Genomic DNA, 14,747 nt, shown 5'->3' with positions numbered 1-14,747 from the left:
GAGAGATCGAGAAAGGGGAGAGAAGTGTCCGAGATAGACCAAGTGAATTTGAGGGCTGGGTGGAAGTTAGAAGTAAAGTCGATTAAATTGACAAGCTTAGCACGGGTGCAGGAAGCAGCACCAATGTAGTCGTCAATGTACTGAAGGAAAAGTTGGGGAGCAGTACCAGAATAGGTTTGGAGCACAGACTGTTTCACATAACCAACGAAGAGGCAGGCATAGCTAGGGCTCATGCGAGTTCCCATAGCTACACCCTTGGTCTGAAGAAAGTGGGAAGAGCCAAAAGAGAAGTTATTGAGTGTGAGAACCAGTTGGCGGAACACCTGTTCCTACACCTCCTCTCTTGCCACCATTCAGAGCCCCAAACAGTACTTCCAAGTGAGGCAACACTTCACTTTTGAGTCTGTTGGGGTCACCTATTGCATCCGGTGCTCCTGGTGCGGCCTCCTCTACATTGGTGAAACCCGACGCAGATTGGGGGACCGCTTCGTCGAGCACCTCCGCTCCGTCTGCCAAAACAGACAGGATCTCCCAGTAGCCACCAACTTCAACTCTGCTTCCCACTCCCATTCAGATATGTCCATACATGGCCTCCTCTACTGTCATGATAAGGCCAAACTCAAGTTGGAGGAGCAACACCTCATATACCGTCTGGGTAGTCTCCAGCCTCTTGGTATGAACATAGAATTCTCCAACTTCTGGTAATTCCCTCCCCCTCCCTTCCCCTATCCCTATGTCTCTCTGCCCCCTCCCCCAGCAGCCTACCTCCTCCCTCTTGGTTCCACCTCCTTCTACTACCCATTGTGTTTTCCCCTATTCTTTCTTCACCTTTCCTGCCTATCACCTCCCTGCCTCCCTTCCCCCACCCCTTTATCTTTCCCCTTACTGGTTCTTCACCTGGAACCTACCAGCCTTCTCCTTCCCACCCTCCCCCTACCTTCTTTATAGGGCCTCAGCCCCTTCCCTCTTCAGTCCTGACGAAGGGTTCCGGCCCGAAACGTCGACTCATCGTTTCCACGGATGCTGCCCGACTTGCTGAGTTCCTCCAGCGTGTTGTGAGTGTTGCTTTGACCCCAGCATCTGCAGATTATTTTGTGTTAATGCATCCCAGCCCCTTGCCCAAACCATACCATGTCTCTTATGCCCTCTAGGGTGGATCCATTAGTGGGAACCCTCAAAGTGCACAATAGTACTCAAATGCAGCTCAGTCAGTTTTTACATCCTGAATTCAGGAACAATGTTGTTAAATTGGAAACCTGTGCTTTTTACTCTGCTCTTCACCTGAGAAAAGTGAACAGAATTATATACTGTTTCGCCTTGCATGTGTTTTTGAGAAATTACTGGAGTGTGTAATGAAACAGTGTGGCTGAACACCTTGATATCTTTCAAGGGTAGCTCATGTCTGACAAATCTGAATTATTTGGAAAGGTGATTAAACTATGAGAGTGCATGAATGTCTATGGATGTTATTTACAAGGACTTTCAGAACCTTGAGATAATATCTCTGGAAAAAAAAACTATCAGCTAAGGTTGGAGATCATGAAATTGAAGACAAAATATTGACCTGGCTAGCAAATTTGCTCGCAGTTTGAGACAATGGGCAAGTGCTCAAATTGGCAGGAGGTGACTGGTACTGTTCTACAAGGAACAATACTGGGACCACGTGCGTTCATCATATTTATGAATAACTTAGATGACGAGATAGCTATGCATTCAATTGTGCCACTGATATAAAGATAGGTGGCATTGTAAGCAGGGTAAATTACATTACAAAAGATTATTAATAGAATAAATAAATAGAGGTTTTAATCCCTGGAATTTAGAAGATTAAAGAGAACAGACTCAGAAACTAAACGTCTTTCTATTTTCCTCTGAATTAAATCTGTTTGTGGGCTTTTTATGTTTTTTCTGCTGAAATGTTTCTTTTTTAAATATTAATTCTTGTTCATTTTAAAGCATTTATAGGTCCCTCCTTCTGATTATTGTAATAAACTGCTGTGTACAAACAATGATTCTATTGTTCCACATAAATAATCTGATTAAAACTTCAAGTTAGTGATATGAGAGAAATATTTTTCAATAGGTTTCAACAGGTACACTTAATGTCAGAGAAATGTATGCAATATACATCTTGAAATTCTTTTTCTTCACAAACATCCACGAAAACAGATGAGTGCCCCAAAGAATGAACGACAGTTAAACGTTAGCACCCCAAAGCCCCCCCAGCTCCCCCTCCCATGCACAAGCAGCAGCTAGGCAACAGCACCCTCCAACGAGCACTCAAGCATGCAGCAAGCATCAATAAAGACACAGACTTGTACCCTAATGACTACTCGATCACCCGATAATTCGACATACCACAGCCTCTCTCTCTCCCTAATAAAGGAAAAAGAGGTGTCCCTGTTTCACAGCAAGAGGGGAGACATAACAAACAACTCACTGATTTCCGATGTTAAAAGTCTGTTGCCTTGCTTTTTCCGAGCTCTGCGCCCAGAGAGTCGGTCCCCCCAGGAACGCTCAGATCTCTGGACACACAACCCATGGCAACTAACCTGCTGCTCCCAATGTTCCGTGTTCTCAGTTAGTGGCACCAGCCTGGGATCAGCACGTCCTCAGAGCTATGTAAATCCGGCACTCTGAAGGCACGCTAGCCTTCCAGGCCGCGTCCTTGGGATATCAAAAAGTGGCCAGTTGTGAGGCCCTGAGAGCGGGTCCCATTCCCACAAAGAACTGAAGTCAGAGTGTAACTCCAGGTCAGGGTCTTCAAAAGAACCTTGAAAAGGAAAAAAGAGATATCAAAGATAGAAATAGAACTGTCTGTGAAGATGCAAGCAAAGAAGTCGCCATTTAGTTATCTATTTTCATAGTTCATTTAATCGAAATTATTTTTAGCAATATTTTCAGAAATTATTTCAACATATTATTGTGAAAAGACCTCAGTTCTAGGAACATTTATTGCAAAAGAAATTTAGTGAAATATTTAAATCCAAAATTTAGCTGAACACGAGCCTGCAATAGATTTATGTAAGAAACTCCTACCTCATAATAAATGAGCCATGATGGAATAGTAGAGCAGACTTGATGGGCCAAATAGCCTCGTTCTACTCTTATGTGTTATGGTCTTATGCTCTCCTGCCTGCAGTGTTGCTCCATTGGGTATGGCAGGGGATGGAATGGCCCTTCTGTGTGAAAGCACACACACCAAGGTGCTCACTCCATTTCCTCCACCGCTGCAGAGCTAGTGCAGGAATTCAGGCTGCATCAGTTTTCAGGGGAACCGAGTGGCTCGGTGGTGGAACTAGTACAGCTGCTGCTTCACAGCTGGAGTGACCCAGGTTCCATTCTGAATTCCAAAGTTTTTGGTGCGGAGTTTGCATGTTCTCTTTCTGACCATTTGAGTTATCTCTGGATGCTCAAGTTTCCTCCACATCCAAAGAGATGTGTGTAGGTAATTTAATTGGCTACTTACCAAGTGTATAGGTAAGCACTAGAATCTGGAGGAAGACAATTGAAATATAGGGAGAATAGGTTACAGTGACATTAGTGGGGGGAGGGGTGCGCATGGGACTGCTCTGTGGCCTTTATGGGCTTGGTGCCTGAAACAGCCTCCATTTAAGCAACAAGAAAATGTGGAAGTTCGTTGAGGGAAATCTTTGGGTGGACTGGGCCGACCAAAAGAAGATGAGACGGGGAGGCAGCATCAGAGTAAGCTGTGATCAGGGAAGGGAAGAAGAAAGCAAAAACATTTGGTGAAGCTACCTTGAGATGAGACCATGAGGCTACTCGGCCCATCAAGTGTGTTCCGCCATTCCATCGTGGTGATTTATTATACCTCTCAACCCCTTTCTTCTGCTTTCTTCCTCATAACCTTTGATGCCCCTATACTTATACTTTATTGTCACCAAACAATTGGTACTAGAATGTACAATCATCACAGCGCTATTTAATTCTGTGCTTCCCACTCCCTGGATTACAAATATTAAATATTAAAAATATTAAAAATAGCAAAAATTAGTAAATATTAAAAATTTAAATTATAAATCATAAATAGAAAATAGAAAAGTGGAAAGTAAGGTAGTGCAAAAAAACTGAGAGGCAGGTCCGGATATTTGGAGGGTAAGGCCCAGATCCGGGTCAGGATCTGTTCAGCAGTCTTATCACAGTTGGAAAGAAGCTGTTCCCAAATCTGGCCGTACGAGTCTTCAAGCTCCTCTTCCTTCTCCCAGAGGGAAGAGGGACGAAAAGTGTGTTGGCTGGGTGGGTTGTATCCTTGATTATCCTGGCAGCACTGCTCCGACAGCGTGTGGTGTAAAGTGAGTCCAAGGACGGAAGATTGGTTTGTGTGATGTGCTGCGCCGTGTTCACGATCTTCTGCAGCTTCTTTCAGTCTTGGACAGGACAACTTCCATACCAGGTTGTGATGCACCCTAGAAGAATGCTTTCTACGGTGCATCTATAAAAATTAGTGAGGCTTTTAGGGGACAGGCCAAATTTCTTCAGTTTTCTCAGGAAGTAAAGGTGCTGTTGAGCCTTCTTGGCAGTGAACTCTGCTTGGTTGGACCAAGTCAGGTCATTTGTGATATTGATCCCGAGGAACTTAAAGCTTTTGACCTGTTCCACTTGCGCATCACCGATGTAAATTGGGTTGTGCGGTCCGCTACTCCTTCTGAAGTCAACAACCAATTCCTTTGCCTTGCTGACATTGAGGGATAGGTTATTGTCTTCGCACCATGCCACCAGGTTCTTAATTTCCTCTCTGTACTCAAACTCATCATTACCTGAGATACGGCCTACAATTGTTGTGTCATCAGCAAACTTATATATTTAGTTTGATGGAAACTTGGCTACACAGTCATGGATGTACAGTGAGTACAGCAGGGGGCTGAGTACACAGCCTTGTGGGGTACCGGTGCTCAGAGTGATTGTAGAGGAGAGCTTGTCCCCTATTTTTACAGCCTGGGTCCTGTCTGTGAGGAAGTTGAAGATCCAGCTGCAGGTCTGAGTGGTCAAGAATCTATCAACCTCTTCTTTAATTATACCCAGCTGTCTGTGGCAATGAATTCAAAGTTCAAAGTACATTTATTATTGAAGTATACAACCTTGAGATTTATCTCCTTACAGCAGACATCCCACCCTGCAAAAACTCATTTCAGGGAGGTAGCACCAGCACCCCTGCACCCCCCCCCCAGCTTCCCGTGTGACCTCCAAAGGTGTATGTATACAGGACATTTGATTATGAAAGAACACAACAATTTATTTGATCACGTATTGACACTAGTTACACACACATATTTTGTTGGCAGTCTCAATGTTAATAGCTAAATGCCAATGCAAATAGCTTTTCTATTTCTTTTGCAAAACTTCCTTGTACTGTGGTGTGGCTTGCTTGGCAGATTTGAGCATTTTGCCGGAAGTCTCAACCTCATAGTAGTCTGTGTCAATGAGTTTGTTAGTTTTTACAGGACATGAGATTCACAAGTGTTTTGTGAGACTACTGACTTCTGAATTCTGTCTTAATATGACGCACCATGCTGAATGCCCTTTCTACATCACAATTAGAATTTGGCAGCACCAAAAGCAGCTTCATCAACCGGCAGAGCTCTTTGAATCTCAACTGCCCTGTGCTCACAGATTTTACTTCGGACAGCTTCCCCCAGAACACATTAACTGGCAAACTTTTGTAGTTTGGCACCAGTCCTTCAAGATTTGTTGAGACATAATCCAAGACTTCCAAGTGGAGCTGTTCTCTTGCATCTGCCTTGATCACATTTGGAAATCTCTCTGCCAAAGTCAAAATCTGCTCTGGAGTCACTTCATCCTGGCATTCTGCATTGACCACTGACAGATTTTTCAAGATTTGGTCTCTCATTGGGAACTTCTCCAAGACTTTTTGAAATCACCTGACATAGAATGCTCTGGCATCTTTGAAGAAGTGCTTTGTCTTGTAAGGAGGGATCTCTTGTGCTTCCTCGCTTATATTATATTATATTATCAGGGAGTCATTTTTTTACATAGAACATAGAACATAGAATAGTACAGCACATTACAGGCCCTTCAGCCCACAATGTTGCGCCGACCCTCAAACCCTGCCTCCCATATAACCCCCCACATTAAATTCCTCCATATACCTGTCTAGTAGTCTCTTAAGCTTCACTAGTGTATCTGCCTCCACCACTGACTCAGGCAGTGCATTCCACGCACCAACCACTCTCTGAGTAAAAAACCTTCCTCTAATATCCCCCTTGAACTTCCCACCCCTTACCTTAAAGCCATGTCCTCTTGTATTGAGCATTGGTGCCCTGGGGAAGAGGCGCTGGCTATCCACTCTATCTATTCCTCTTAATATCTTGTACACCTCTATCATGTCTCCTGTCATCCTCCTTCTCTCCAAAGAGTAAAGCCCTAGCTCCCTTAATCTCTGATCATAATGCATACTTTCTAAACCAGGCAGCATCCTGGTAAGTCTCCTCTGTACCCTTTCCAATGCTTCCACATCCTTCCTATAGTGAGGTGACCAGAACTGGACACAGTACTCCAAGTGTGGCCTAACCAGAGTTTTATAGAGCTGCATCATTACATCGCGACTCTTAAACTCTATCCCTCGACTTATGAAAGCTAACACCCCATAAGCTTTCTTAACTACCCTATCTACCTGTGAGGCAACTTTCAGGGATCTGTGAACATGTACCCCCAGATCCCTCTGCTCCTCCACACTACCAAGTATCCTGCCATTTACTTTGTACTCTACCTTGGAGTCTGAACTTCCAAAGTGTACCACCTCACACTTCTCCGGGTTGAACTCCACCTGCCACTTCTCAGCCCACTTCTGCATCCTATCAATGTCTCTCTGCAATCTTTGACAATCTTCTACACTATCTACAACACCACCAACCTTTGTGTCGTCTGCAAACTTGCCAACCCACCCTTCTACCCCCACATCCAGGTCGTTAATAAAAATCACGAAAAGTAGAGGTCCTAGAACAGATCCTTGTGGGACACCACTAGTCACAATCCTCCAATCTGAATGTACTCCCTCCACCATGACCCTCTGCCTTCTGCAGGCAAGCCAATTCTGAATCCAGCTGGCCAAACTTCCCTGGATTCCATGCCTTCTGACTTTCTGAATAAGCCTACCGTGTGGAACCTTGTCAAATGCCTTACTAAAATCCATGTAGATCACATCCACTGCACTACCCTCATCTATATGCCTGGTCACCTCCTCAAAGAGCTCTATCAGCTTGTTGGACACAATCTGCCCTTCATAAAGCCATGCTGACTGTCCCTGATCCGACCATGATTCTCTAAATGCCCAGAGATCCTATCTCTAAGAATCTTTTCCAACAGCTTTTCCACCACAGACGTAAGGCTCACTGGTCTATAATTACCCGGACTATCCCTGCTACCTTTTTTGAACAAGGGGACAACATTTGCCTCCCTCTAATCCTCTGGTACCATTCCCGTGGACAACGAGGACATAAAGATCCTAGCCAGAGGCTCAGCAATCTCTTCCCTCACCTCATGGAGCAGCCTGAGGAATATTCCGTCAGGACCCGGGGACTTATCTGTCCTAATGTATTTTAACAACACCAGCACCTCCTCTCCCTTAATATCAACATGCTCCAGAACATCAATCTCACTCATATTGTCCTCACCATTATCAAGTTCCCTCTGATTGGTGAATACCGAAGAGAAGTATTCATTGAGGACCTCGTTCACTTCCACAGCCTCCAGGCACATCTTTCCACCTTTATCTCTAACCGGTCCTACCTTCACTCCTGTCATCCTTTTTTTCTTCACTTAATTGAAGAATGCCTTGGGGTTTTCCTTTACCCTACTCGCCAAGGCCTTCTCATGCCCCCTTCTTGCTCTTCTAAGCCCCTTCTTAAGCTCCTTTCTTGCTTCCCTATATTCCTCAATAGACCCATCTGATCCTTGCTTCCTAAACCTCATGTATGCTGCCTTCTTCCACTTGACTAGATTTTCCTCCTCACTTGTCACCCATGGTTTCCTCACCCTACCATCCTTTATCTTCCTCACTGGGATGAATTTATCCCTAACATCCCGCAAGAGATCTCAAAACATCGACCACATGTCCATGGTACATTTCCCAGCAAAAACATCATCCCAATTCACACCCGCAAGTTCTAGCCTTATAGCCTCTTAGTTTGCCCTTCCCCAATTAAAAAATTTCCTGCCATCTCTGATTCTATCCTTTTCCATGATAATGTTAAAGGCCAGGGAGTAGTGGTCACTGTCCCCCAGATGCACACCCACTGAGAGATCTGTGACCTGACCCGGTTCATTACCTAGTACTAGATCTAGTATGGCACTCCCACTGGTCGGCTTGTCCACATACTGTGACAGGAATCCATCCTGGACACACTTAACAAAGTCTGCCCCATCTGAACCCTTGGAACTAATCAGGTGCCAATCAATATTAGGGAAGTTAAAGTCACCCATGATAACAACCCTGTTATTTTTGCACCTTTCCAAAATCTGCCTCCCAATCTGCTCCCCTGTATCTCAGCTGCTACCAGAGGGCCTGTAGAATACCCCCAATAGAGCAACTGCTCCCTTCCTGTTCCTGACTTCCACCCATACTGACTCAAAAGAGGATCCTGCTATATTACCCACCCTTTCCGTAGCTTTTTAGAAGTTTATTACAACTATAAGTAAGTCTACAGGGAGATTGGCCTCATCACGTAGGACATCAATGGAGTAGCTTCTTAGCAGCCAGCCAGCTATTTTAAATAATGTTAGCTGTGCTAATGAACAAATGTCACCTGTTAAACTCACCTCAACGTGTCTTTTACAGTTATATAACCCACCACGGGCAATAGAAAAGTCACTGCCTCAAAGAGTGCAGCGAGCAACACTGTCATTATTTTTGACCCCTGTTAGACAGGGGTACACTTTAGTGTAGCCTGGGGTGAAGTATGTTTTATATTTTCTTTTTTCGGAACACTCTGCCATGGTGTTGCAGGACACTAAACTGAACTGATGGACAATGAAAGAGAGATAGAGGTCAAATGTAAAGCCCACCCACAAAGAAAACTGATAGGTCTACTTAGCAGAAAGAGGGAATAATCAGGATGCTCTCTTAGTCACTCTCTCGCTACGTCTGTCATTCACTCTCTCTGTCTCTGTTCCTCTCTCCCCCCCACCCCTCGCTCGCTTGCTCTCAAAAAAATCGATTTCTGGGCTATCATATATAATTTGCGGGTGTCAGGGAGCTGCTATCAGTATGCAGGAGCTTCCCGGAACTTCCGGGAGAGGTGGGATGTCTGTTACAGGCAGCCACAAAACAAAGAAACCCAACTGAACTCATAAAAGAAAGAAGACTATCAAATACCTAATGTGCAGAGAGAGAAAAAGAAACAAATTGTGGAAACAATAAAATTAAGCAAATAGACTTCAGAACAAAAGTGTGTCGATAGACATGAAGCCCTGAGCAGGCCACAGCCTCAGTTCAGAGCAGAGCCAAGCAAGCACCGCAGAGCAGCCCAACCCTCACCTCTTGTCCTGACACTTTGCCTTTCAATCCATCTGGCCAGAGTTTAAATCGTCCAAACATCAGGTCGTTCCTTTCACTAGGACTAGGATCCAGGCCCTGTTGCATCGTTATGCTCTGAGCCTGGAACCTGCTGTCACGTTTTGGCCTGTACCCAACCTTTCCAAATAGGCCTGGTGCTTAGATTGGTCTAAGCTTGCTCTGAGTTCAGGTGGACGGGCCTCGAATCTGCCTCTCCACCGCTAGAACTTTGCTCCGTTCCACTCTCCCTGACTTTGTCTCCAACATGCCTCAGTTTCACCTCAACTTTGCCTCGCACCCACACAATTTGTCCCTCGACTCAGCCTTGCCTTCATTTACCTCTCCATTGTTTGTGGTGATCTTTTACCACAATTTACAAGAAAAACTGTTATTATTAAAATATTTAGTTGTATTCTTTATTTTGTTTGCCACCAGTAAACAATCACTGAGAATTCCACTGCTTCACCATGCTCTGGCGAAACTTTCTCCAATGTAAGCACATGCTTTCTTAGATGCAGGACCCAAAACTGCTCACGATACTCTCAATGCCATCTGACCAATGCCCTATAAAACCTCAAAATTACATTCTTGCTTTTATATTCTAGGCTTTTTGAAAGGTTCAAAGTAAATATATTATCAAAGTACATCTATGTCACTATATACAACCCTGAGATTCATCTTCTTGCGGGAGTGCTCAGTAAATCCAAGACCCATAACAGGATCAATAATGCTAACATTGCATTTGCCTTCCTTACTACTGCCTCAACCTGCAAGTTAACCTTTAGGGAATCCTGCATGAGGATTCCCAGGTCTCTTTGCACCCCCAATTTCTGAATTTTCTCCCTGTTTAGAAAATAATCTATGCTTTTATTCCTTCTACCAAAGTGTATGACTGTACACTTCCCTATACTGTTTTCTATCTGCCACATCTTTGTCCATTCTCCAAATCTGCTGAAGTCCTTCTCAACACTGCCTGCCCCTCCACCTATCTTTGTATTGCCTGCAGACTTGGCCACAAAGCCATCCGATCAATCATCCAGATCATATAATGTGAAAAGAAGCATTCCCACTGTGGAACAGCACTAGTCACCAGAAAAAATACAAAGGATTGGTTGATAGCTGAAGGGATATTGGATGGCTGGGATAAATAAGATTGTTTCAAATCATAACTGAGGATCCGAATTACCTTTGCACAGCAGAGCGATGCAAGAAAATGGGAATCTTAAAAGGGGATATTATTGCTGGAAAATTAATGCTGCAAATTCTTCTGCAGCAGACTGGGTAGGACTTTCTCCTTTTTGTCTCAATTCTACATCCAGCCTTAGACACATAAATGCATGTTGGCAAGTCATGTTGATGTTCCTTTGCATGCCCAATGGCCTCTGTGCAATATACTCATGAAGAACCCAAAACAAATTTTAAAGAGTCAATAACAGTGCACAAAAGACCAAATCTCATTTGGTACTATTTTATTTATAACCGTATAACCATATAACAATTACAACACGGAAACAGGCCATCTCGGCCCTTCTAGTCCGTGCCGAACGCTTACCCTCATCTAGTCCATCTACCTGCACTCAGCCCATAACCCTCCATTCCTTTCCTGTCCATATACCTATCCAATTTTTTTTTAAATGACAAAATCGTACCTGCCTCTACCACTTCTGTTGGAAACTCGTTCCACACAGCTACCACTCTCTGAGTAAAGAAGTTCCCCCTCGTGTTACCCCTAAACTTTTGCCCCTTAACTCTCAACTCATGTCATTAGATTCTATTGCTTACATAACCCAGAAACTACCTTCATTACACAGAACAGTCTGTCAACCTTGTCACTCTTACTAAGGTGAATTGTGTAATTGAAAGTGCAAGAACCAGGATCTTTCTTTATTGTTAACACCGTGGCAAATCTGATTTTCTTTATTGTGCAGCAACACGATCAAGAGTACTGGAGCAAATGGTTATCTGGAGATTACAATTCAAACTTGCTTACAGGTCCACAGGCTACTTTTTGCCAGAAACCCACTGATGGAATTGATCTTGACTGAGTGATGTCAGGACACCGAGCCTACAGTTAACACTAAATATTCCAGTGTAGTTGAGGCCCAGTATATTAAAGAGCAAATGTGCCTTAAAGTGACAATTAATGTAAAACAATCATTCTAACCTTCAAACTTAACGCATTTACAAACTGTGGAATCTAAGCCCAACCAGGAGCCTGGGCTGAATGCTGAGGAGCACTCCCTACTAAAAGCTTGGAACGCTGCCTTCATGTCCATGAAGGAACAGCTCTCAGAGCAACCAGGAGAAATCTCATCTGGGGCACCAAGAGGGCAAAGACCACCTATGCACAAAATTCAGGAACACCTGTCTGATAATGATCCCCGGCATATGTGGCCGGGCCAGACAACATCCCATGGGATGTGCACACCAGCTCACTGACATCTTCACGAGCATCTTCAACACTTCACTCATCCAGGCTGACATCCCCACATGTTTCAAATCAGTCACCATCATTCCTGTACCAAAGAACTCTACACCTTCAGAACTAAATGACTATTACCCAGTGGCAACGACGCCGATCATCATGAAGTGCTTTGAACAGCTGATAATGGCACAGATCAAAATCTCCATTCCTGTCACATTGGATACTCACTAATATGCTTACTGACAGAACTGCTCTACGACAGGTGCCACAGCATCTGTCATGTACCTGGCCCTGACACACCTAGAAAACAAGGACACTTATGTCAGAATGCTGTTTCTGGATTTCATTTTGGCATTCAACACTATTGTCTCACAGACCTTGGTCCTACTTCTTGGTTTAAATACATCACTGTGCAATTGGGTGTTTGACTTCCTAACCAACAGACCTCAGATAGTCAGGATGCACAGCAGCTCCCCCCTACCCACCATCCTCGACAATGGTGCCCCCGAGGGTTGTGTGCTGAGCTCATTGCTGTTCACTCTGCTCACACATAACTGCAGAGTTAGATACCCGAGCAATCACAGCATCAAGCTCGCAAATGACATGACGCTAGTGAGGCTCGTCACCAACAAAAATGAGATGGCTAACAGAAAGGAGGTGGAAAAGCTCGAGGGCTGGTGCCAGGCAGACAACCTCTTCCTTAATGTTGACAAGACAGAGGAGATGTTTTTTCACTGCAGGAGAACTCACACCACTCACATCCCCTCCCTTTACATCGGCAGCACAGAAGTGGAAACTGGAAGCAGTTTCAAACTCCTGGAAGTGCGGATCACCCACAACCTCTCATGGTCCCAGAACAAATCTTAAACAGTCAAGAAAGCTCACCAGCACCTCTACTTTCTGAAACGGCTGAAGAGAGCTGGACTTTTCACATGCATATTCATGTCATTCTGAAAATGTGCCGTAAAGAGCATCCTAATAAGCTGTATCACTGCTTAGAATGACAACTCCACTGCAGCAGGCATCAAGGCTCTACAGGAAGGCTCAGAACTGGTCACCATATCACTGGCAAGGGCATATATACAGAAAGGTGCCGGAGAAGGGCCAGAAATATCATGAAGGATCCCACCCACCCTACTCGTGGACAGCCTGCCCCACTCTCATCAGGAAGGAGGCTATGTAGCATCCACGCCAGGACCACCAGACTCAAAAACTTTCGCCAAGCAGTGAGACTGATCAGCACTAACTCCATCCCTACTTTATTATTTCCTGTCAGTCACCTAGCGTCACTTTATGGACATACAATCAATCCATGTATACAAGTTATCTTATATATTTATATTTATTGTGTATTTTATTATTATTATTTGTTCTCTATTGTTGGTGTCTTTTTGGTGCTACATCAGATCTTGAGCAGCAATTATTTTGTTCTCCGTGCACTTGTGTACAGGAAATGACATTAAACAATTTTGAATCTTGAATCTTGAATGTATTTCTTCAAACAGTAAATTGCCTTGGATATCTCCACTTTGACACAGGTTTGGTAGTTTAGTGACTGCTTAGGAGCATGGGGTATTTCTGTAGAGCTCAGCATGGCCTGTGGGACAACCAACGCTACTTCACAATCAGATATGTCATTCAACACTTTAGGCGTCCTTAAGAGATCTGAAGGTATGGTTTAATAACCAGCATCTAGAAAGATAGGATCATATTCAGGGGAGACCCGATCTGGAGCATTCAGGAGCTTTTCAGGCAGATGAATATGGGGAGAGGGAAGAGACTGACCCAGACAAATGAGCAGAAACAGCAGACCCTTTCTGACATGTATACCTGTGATGCCCTCATCACTGCATGCTTCACCTAGACTTCATTTGTCCACATATCTGAAATATAACTACCAAATCTGCTTGTCCCTGTGGCATTCTTGTCAACAAATCAAGAAAGTTGTCTGGAAACAGCATGCCTTGCAATCAGTTTTCTGTGTCCTTCCATGTATCTCGATTACACAAAGTTAAAGGACCTTGAAAGATATTAACTACAAGTCTACAAGAAAGTGTTGCCAGCAAATAATATTTGATCCTAATTACAATTAGTGTAACTTAACACTCTAACATTGCAATTCCCTGCACCAACACAAATCTGCTCTCTCTCTCTCTCTCTCTTTCTTCCTTAAACTCCCATAACTTCAGCAAAGTCAGAGCTTTTTGCTCAGATATGAGTTCTGACACTGAGGTGACTTTGGTATCATGAAAGCCCCCTCAGACTTCTCTTGCTGAGTGGAGGCTCATTAACAGATTGCTACCCAGCAGAATTTTATGATCTAATTCAGTCCAGCCTTTGTTTCATGAACATAATGCACACTAATCAGAACGGAGTTGCCATTCTTCTAATTGTGAATAGATCACTCATTCTATTTTTTGCCACAAACATAATTATCTCAACCTGGATAGGCAGCTCTTTGTTAATTAATATAGTCGAACTGAGGTTTTTTGGGAAGCATATTTCTCCTTAAATAAGCAAACAAGAAATCTAAAGTAAAAACAACTTTTGTACTGTTGGCAAATCTTTTATATTGATTACTTTTGGACTAACATAACATTCCATCAGCACCACTAACTTTTACCCCTAATGGTAAACCAAGACTGAGCAATACCCTCGACCACGACTGAGGATGAGGAAACCTAATCTCTCGTTAGCTGATGTCAGTGCACGTTTTCCAAGTGGAACTGCAGCGCAGCGGTCTGGAATAAAACTTAGTTCTCCCCTGTCCACCCCACACAGGGTCAGGCC

This window comes from Mobula hypostoma, chromosome 20 (genome assembly GCF_963921235.1).
Source record: "Mobula hypostoma chromosome 20, sMobHyp1.1, whole genome shotgun sequence".
Taxonomy (NCBI): Eukaryota; Metazoa; Chordata; class Chondrichthyes; order Myliobatiformes; family Myliobatidae; genus Mobula; species Mobula hypostoma.
Note: the sequence above shows the minus strand (reverse complement) of the source record.